The following is an 8,095-nucleotide window of genomic DNA, read 5'->3' as shown; positions in this document are numbered from 1 at the left end:
ACCAAAATATTGGCAGTAAAACCCAATGGCATGTGGGTTGGTAAGTTAATTGCCCCTGGTGTGTGGATGAGTGGTAGAATCGGGGATGAGGTGATGGGAATGTAGGGAAAATAAAAGGTGCAGGATTCAAGTACGATCCAAGTGAGTGCCACTAACTTGGTGGGCCATATGGTATGTTTCTAGGCTGCATCTCTCCCTGGCTCCAGAGACATCGAAGGGGTAAAAATATAATACAGTAGGAATTTATTAACATTGAGTAGATAAACAAAATGAGCATTTTTAAATTCCACTGTCGCAAACAGGATGAGAAAGCTAATGATCAACCTCAATGTGTTCATGTACCAATGTGTTCATGTACCAATGTGTTCATGTACCAATGTGTTCATGTACCAATGTACCAAGGTGTTCACGTACCAAGGTGTTCACGTACCAAGGTGTTCACGTACCAAGGTGTTCACGTACCAAGGTGTTCACGTACCAAGGTGTTCACGTACCAAGGTGTTCACGTACCAAGGTGTTCACGTACCAAGGTGTTCATGTACCAAGGTGTTCATGTACCAAGGTGTTCACGTACCAAGGTGTTCACGTACCAAGGTGTTCACGTACCACGGTGTTCACGTACCAACGGGTGTTCACGTACCAAGGTGTTCATGTACCAAGGTGTTCATGTGGATAAATGTGAGGTTATCCATTTTGGTGGCAAAAACAGGAAAGCAGACTATTATCTAAATGGTGGCCGACTAGGAAAAGGGGAGATGCAGCGAGACCTGGGTGTCATGGTACACCAGTCATTGAAAGTAGGCATGCAGGTGCAGCAGGCAGTGAAGAAAGCGAATGGTATGTTAGCTTTCATAGCAAAAGGATTTGAGTACAGGAGCAGGGAGGTTCTACTGCAGTTGTACAGGGTCTTGGTGAGACCACACCTGGAGTATTGCGTACAGTTTTGGTCTCCAAATCTGAGGAAGGACATTATTGCCATAGAGGGAGTGCAGAGAAGGTTCACCAGACTGATTCCTGGGATGTCAGGACTGTCTTATGAAGAAAGACTGGATAGACTTGGTTTATACTCTCTAGAATTTAGGAGATTGAGAGGGGATCTTATAGAAACTTACAACATTCTTAAGGGGTTGGACAGGCTAGATGCAGGAAGATTGCTCCCGATGTTGGGGAAGTCCAGGACAAGGGGTCACAGCTTAAGGATAAGGGGGAAAATCCTTTAAAACCGAGATGAGAAGAACTTTTTTCACACAGAGAGTGGTGAATCTCTGGAACTCTCTGCCGCAGAGGGTAGTCGAGGCCAGTTCATTGGCTATATTTAAGAGGGAGTTAGATGTGGCCCTTGTGGCTAAGGGGATCAGAGGGTATGGAGAGAAGGCAGGGGTACGGGATACTGAGTTGGATGATCAGCCATGATCATATTGAATGGCGGTGCAGGCTTGAAGGGCCGAATGGCCTACTCCTGCACCTAATTTCTATGTTTCTATGTTTCTATGTTTCATGTACCAAGGTGTTCATGTACCAAGGTGTTCATGTACCAAGGTGTTCATGTACCAAGGTGTTCATGTACCAAGGTGTTCATGTACCAAGGTGTTCATGTACCAAGGTGTTCATGTACCAAGGTGTTCATGTACCAAGGTGTTCATGTACCAAGGTGTTCATGTACCAATGTGTTCATGTACCAATGTGTTCATGTACCAAGGTATTCATGTACCAAGGTGTTCATATACTAAGGTATGCACGTACCAATGTATTCATATACCAAGCGATCATAAGCGGTAGAATCACCGTTATTTGAGTTGGTAGACAAAAGTGCTGGAGAAACTCAGCGGGTGCAGCAGCGCCTATGGAGCGAAGGAAATAGGCAACGTTTTGGGCTGAAACCCTTCTTCAGACTGAAGAAGGGTTTCGGCTTGCCTGCTGCATCCGCTGAGTTTCTCCAGCATTTTTGTGTACCTTCAGAGTGCGTACGTTTGTCCAGGGTTCCAGTAAAGTTTATGCTAGAGGAGAACCGTCAGAATCTTGAGGAAGATCGGAGATCTTTGTCGAGATCTAAGGCCTGGTTACCCGGTATGGCTGTTAATCATTTATTGATTTTTAAAATTATTATATATTATCAGTGTGGATTGCATTTACAGACCTGTTCAGCTGTTGCCTATAAGAATGTTCTTCTTCTGTCATCGGTTCTGGGTCTGGGCTTGTCTGTCAGGGTGAGAGCCTCCAGCATATGATGTTTGCTTTGAGAGATCAAGATCAAGATCAAGATCAAGATACATTTAATTGTCATTTGGACCCCTTGAGATCCAAACGAAATGCCATTTCTGCAGCCATACATTACAAACAAATAGACCCAAGCCACAACATAATTTACATAAACATCCATCACATTGCTGTGATGGAAGGCCAAATAAACTTATCTCTCCACTGCACTCTCCCCCCCCCCGATGTCAGAGTCAAAGTCAAAGCCCCCGGCTGGCGATGGCGATTGTCCCGCGGCCATTAAAGCCACGCCGGGTGGTGCGAGGTCGCACACCGGGTCTTGATGTTGGAGCCCCCGGCGTGCGCTCGCAGAGTCCCGCGGCCATTCCAAGCCGCACGGGGTGGTGATGTCAGGCCCCGCTCCAGGAGCTCTTCGACCCCGCAACTCGGGCGGGGGAAGTCGCCGTTGCGAGAGCCCTGAAAAGCAGTCTCCCTCCAGGGACCCGCAGGCTCCCGGTGCCGCCGTCCACAGACCTGCAGTTGAAGCCTCCGACTCTCCGGTCGGGCCACAGCAGCAGCAGCAGCAGCGCTCCTCCACCGCTCCACCCGCTCTGGACTCGGCCAGCTCCGCGACGGTGACGGTGAGTCGTCGGCACCAGAGTCCCCAGAGGAGGGGGAGGGCTTGGTCTGAGAGGGGGGGGGAAGAATACAGAGTCTTCTCATTCTCTGTCTATCAGTCTGTACAATGCCGTGAATTTCGTCAGAGCAGAATGATTGTCCAGAAAATGCCCAGAAGCAAACTAATTTAGAATGTAACTCTGTTTTTTCTCTAGACTCTCTGTGACCTGTTGAGTTTTTATCATCTAGCATTCCAGATTTCTCAAATGTTTTGAACCAACATGAGAGCATAACAGCTGTTTCTCTTTACACTTTCATATTATGCTGCGTTATCACTTGATTGAACAGAGCTAAACTTGTAAACTATCATGTGTGGGAAGGAACTACAGATGCTGGTTTAAACCGAAGATAGACATAAAAAGCTGGAGTAGCTCAGCGGGACACACAGCTTCTCTGGAGAAAAGGAATAGGTGATGATTTGAGCCGAGACCCTTCCTCAGCCAGGGATCAGGGAAAAGGGGAACGAGAGATATATATGGTGATGTAGAGAGATATAGAACAAATGAATGAAAGAGATGCAAAAAAATAATAATGTTAAAGAAACAGGCCATTGTTTGCTGTGGGCTGGGTGAAAATGAGTTGTAGACAATGAGACTCAACAAGACGTCTCTGGTTGAAGCTAGTGCAATGACTTGGGGGAGGGACGGAGAGCGAGGGTTGCAAGGGTTACTTGAAGTTAGAGAAATCAATTCTCATACCACTGGGGTGTAAGTGGCCCAAGCCAAAATATAAGGTGCTGTTCCTCCAATTTGCGTTTGGCCTAACTCTGACAATGGAGGAAACTTCAGACAGAAAGGTCAGCGTGGGAATGGGTACAGGAATTAAAATGTATAAGAGTCCACACCTTATACAACGGATACAGTAGATGAGGTTGGAGGAGGTGCAAGTGAATCTCTGCCTAGCCTGAAAGGACTGTCAGGGTCCCTGGACAGAGTCAAGGGAGGAGGTATAGGGACAGGTGTTGCATCTTCTGCGGTTGCAGGGGAAGGTACCTGGGGAGGGGGTGGTTTGGGTGGGAAGGGATGAGTCAACCAGGGAGTTGGGGAGGGAACGGTCTCTGCAGACGGAGAAAAGGATGGTGATGGCAAGGTGTGACTAGTGGAGGGATCCCGTTGGAGGTGGCAAAAATGTCGGAGTATTATGTGTTGTATGTAATGACTGATGGGGTGAATGGTAAGGACTAGGGGTACTCTGTCCCTGTTGCAACTGGGGGAAGGGGGAGCAAGAGCGGAGCTGCGGGGTACTGAGGATGCCCTTGTGCGGACCTCATTATGTGAGGAGAATATCCGCCCACTAAAGAATGAGGACATCTCGTATGTCCTGGTATGGAACACCTCATCTTGGGCGCAGATGTGGCGGAGACAGAGGAATTGGGAGTAGGAGATAAGAGTCTTTGCAGGACGCAGGGCGGGAAGAAGTGTAGTCAAGATAGTTGTGGGAATAACCATATAACAATTTACAGCACGGAAATCAGTAGGTTTATAATAGATGCCAGTCGATAGTCTATTTCCTGTAATGGAGATGGTGAGGTCGAGAAAGGGGAAGGAGGTGCCAGAGACCGTCCAAGTGAATTTGAGTACAGGATGGAAATTGGTGGTGAAGTTGACGAAATTCATGAGTTCTGCATGGGTGCAGGAGGTAGCGCCGTTGCAGTCATCAATATAACAGAGATAAAGTTCGGGGAGTCAAGTCAAGTCAAGTTTATTTGTCACATACACATACGAGATGTGCAGTGAAATGAAAGTGGCAATGCTCGCGGACTTTTGTGCAAAAGATAAACAACAAAACAACCAAACAAATTATAAACACAATCATAACACACATATTCTTATTCATAATAAATAATGGAAGGAAAAACGTTCTGTAGAGTTAGTCCCTGGTGAGATAGGCGTTTACAGTCCGAATTGCCTCTGGGAAGAAACTCCTTCTCAACCTCTCCGTTCTCACCGCATGGCAACGGAGGCGTTTTCCTGACCGTAGCAGCTGGAACAGTCCGTTGCAGGGGTGGAAGGGGTCTCCCATGATTTTGTTTGCTCTGGAGTTGCACCTCCTGTTGTATAGTTCCTGCAGGGGGGTGAGTGAAGTTCCCATAGTGCGTTCGGCCAAACGCACTACTCTCTGCAGAGCCTCTTGTCCTTGGCAGAGCAATTCCCAAACCAGATGGTAATGTTCCCGGACAAGATGCTTTCCACCGCCGCTGTGTAGAAGCACTGTAGGATCCTCGGAGACACTCTGAATTTCCTCAATTGCCTGAGGTGGTAAAGGCACTGCCTTGCCTTACTCACAAGTGCTGATGCGTGTGATGCCCATGTCATATCCTCAGAGATGTGGACTCCCAGATATTTAAAACAGTTCACCCTATCCACAGGATCCCCATTTATACTCAATGGAGTGTACGTCCTCGGATGATGTGCCCTCCTAAAGTCCATGATCAGCTCTTTCGTTTTTTTGATGTTCAAGAGGAGGCTGTTATCCTGGCACCAGAGTGCTAGATAGGACCAGTGTACGGCTGGAAGGGGGATTGTTCAACGTACCCTACAAAGAGGCAGGCATAGCTGTTCCCAAACCAGTCTGTAATACTTCCTGATAAAATGCTTTCTATGTCCTTTCCCAGACCAACACCCCAGTACCGAGGCCAGAGTTACACTCAATTGTCTACACTGGGCAGGTGCAGACATCAAACTCACAAAACAAGTCATCTACTTAGGGCCTGAAGACGGGTTCCAACCCGAAATGTCACCTACTCCATTTCTCCAGAGAAGCTACCTGATTCACTGAGCTACTCTACCATTTTGTTTCAGTCTATTCCAATCTCTCCCACAGAAAGATGGTACCGGGGGGAAAAAGGAAACATTTCCCAGATGTGCTCAGGGTCTCAAGGAATTGCAACAACCCTAGTAGCCCCTGAGAGTGGATGGGGAGTTGGGATGGAGTTGAGGTACAAGAATCCCTGCATAACTCTCTGATTGCCCACTATCTAAAGTGGCAACCTCGTTTTAAAGTGTGTGTGCGGCTAGGGAGTTATTTAGTTTCCACTCTTGGGGCAACTTAAGGTGAAGGGGGAAAGATTTATTAGGAATCTGAGATGTAGCTTTTTCACACAATGAGTGGTGGGTGTAAGGATCAAGCTGCCGGTGAAGGTAGTTGAGGCTGGGACTATTCCAATGTTTAAGAAACAATGGACAATAGACAATAGGTGTAGGAGTAGGCCATTCGGCCCTTCGAGTCAGCACCGCCATTCAATGTGATCATGGCTGATCATCCCCAATCAGTACCCCGTTCCTGCCTTCTCCCCATATCCCCTGACTCTGCTATTTTTAAGACCCCTATCTAGCTCTCTCTTGAAAGCATCCAGAGAACCTGCCTCCACCGCCTCCTGAGGCAGAGAATTCCACAGACTCACCACTCTCTGTGAGAAAAGGTGTTTCCTCGTCTCTGTTCTAAATGGCTTACTCCTTATTCTTAAAACAGTTAGACAGGTACATGGATAGGACATGTTTGGAGAGATATGGACCAAACATGGGCAGGTGGGACTAGTGTGGCAGGGACATGTTGGCCGGAGTGGGCAAGTTGGGCCGAAGGACCTTCGTCCACCCTGTATCACTCTCTGAATCTAACTTTAACTTGTTCATGTAGGAAATAATCATGATAGTTCACCGCAAAACCAGTGGTAGATACTGCAGAACCAGCCAATTTCCCTCTGCCAACACTCTCCTCCGCCTAGTGGAGCTGGTCCTCACTCTTAACAACTTCTCTTTCGACTACTCCCACTTACTCCAAATCCAACGCACACCTCCAGATTCAGGGACAGTGTCTTCCCAGTTGTTATCGGGCAACTGAGTCATCCGAGCACATCCAGAGAGCAGTGCTGAACTACTATCTACCTTTTTGGTGACCCTCGGACTATCCTTGATCGGGCTTTGCTGGCTTCACCTTACACTAAACATTATTCCCTTATCATGTATCTCTACACTCGATTGTAATCATGTATAGTCTTTCTGCTGACTGGTTAGCACGCAACAAAAGCTCTTGACTGTGCCTTGGTACACATGACAATAAACTAAACTGAAAACTCTGTTATCAAGCAACTAGAGAGAGGTCCTGAGCTACTATCTACCCCATTGGAGACCTTTGGATTATTCTTTATCAGACTTTACTGGACTTCCGCTTACACTAAATGTTATTCCCTATATCATTCATCTGTACAATGTGGATGGCTCGATTGTAATCATGTATTGTCTTTCCGCAGACTGGTTAGCAAGCAACAAAGCTTTTCACTGTACCTCGGTACATGTGAGAATAAACTGAACTAACGAAAACTAACTGACTATATTTACTCTTTCAGCGAATTTGGAGGGATTTCAGGAGATGGTGTATTTTTCCAATACCATGCTGATGAGCACTGAGAGTCCCAACACACAGGAGTGCAGAGATTACTACAGCCTGACAGGTGATGCATTTTGTCATCTAATAGATAATATCTGCTTTACTGAAAATTAATGTGATATTTTTGCTTGAATTTTAGGACTAATGACCACACGATTCTGAATCGCGATTTAGAAACTTAGAAAATAGGTGGTGCTTGAGGAGGCCATTCGGCCCTTCGAGCCAGCACCGCCATTCATTGTGATCATGGCTGATCATCCCCAATCAATAACCCGTGCCTGCCTTCTCTCCATATCCCTTGACTCCACTAGCCCCGAGAGCTCTATCTAACTCTCTCTTAAATCCATCCAGTGATTTTGCCTCCACTGCCCTCTGTGGCAGGGAATTCCACATTGGAATATATTTAAATGTATTCCATTGTATTGTTTTGAAAATCTGATCTCCTATTTTCTAACGTTAAAAAAATGTATGGTGCGACTTTTATGATATTAGCGATATGCAAAATGCTTTTGCATACTTTCAACAGAGAGAAAAAAAATCAGGCGTTTCATTACCTCAGAATATACATAATATACACACAGGAACTTGTAGTTACACAGATTTAAAATATTGCTGAGAGTTCAGTTACTAAATGTTATCCTGTGTTATGGTGGGAATCGTATATATATATTCTCCACAACTCCTGCCTGACACACTGAGGTACTTCAGCAATTTGTGTCTGTCTTTCGTTTGTTTATGTGTTGTTTTCTCTCCATGAATCTCAGTGAAACTTTTTAAAGCCGTGGTGTGTGTGTCGCTCACGCCGTGGGTCAGGCGCATAGTTTCATCCGTTGCA

This window comes from Leucoraja erinacea, chromosome 7 (genome assembly GCF_028641065.1).
Source record: "Leucoraja erinacea ecotype New England chromosome 7, Leri_hhj_1, whole genome shotgun sequence".
Taxonomy (NCBI): domain Eukaryota; kingdom Metazoa; phylum Chordata; class Chondrichthyes; order Rajiformes; family Rajidae; genus Leucoraja; species Leucoraja erinaceus.
Note: the sequence above shows the minus strand (reverse complement) of the source record.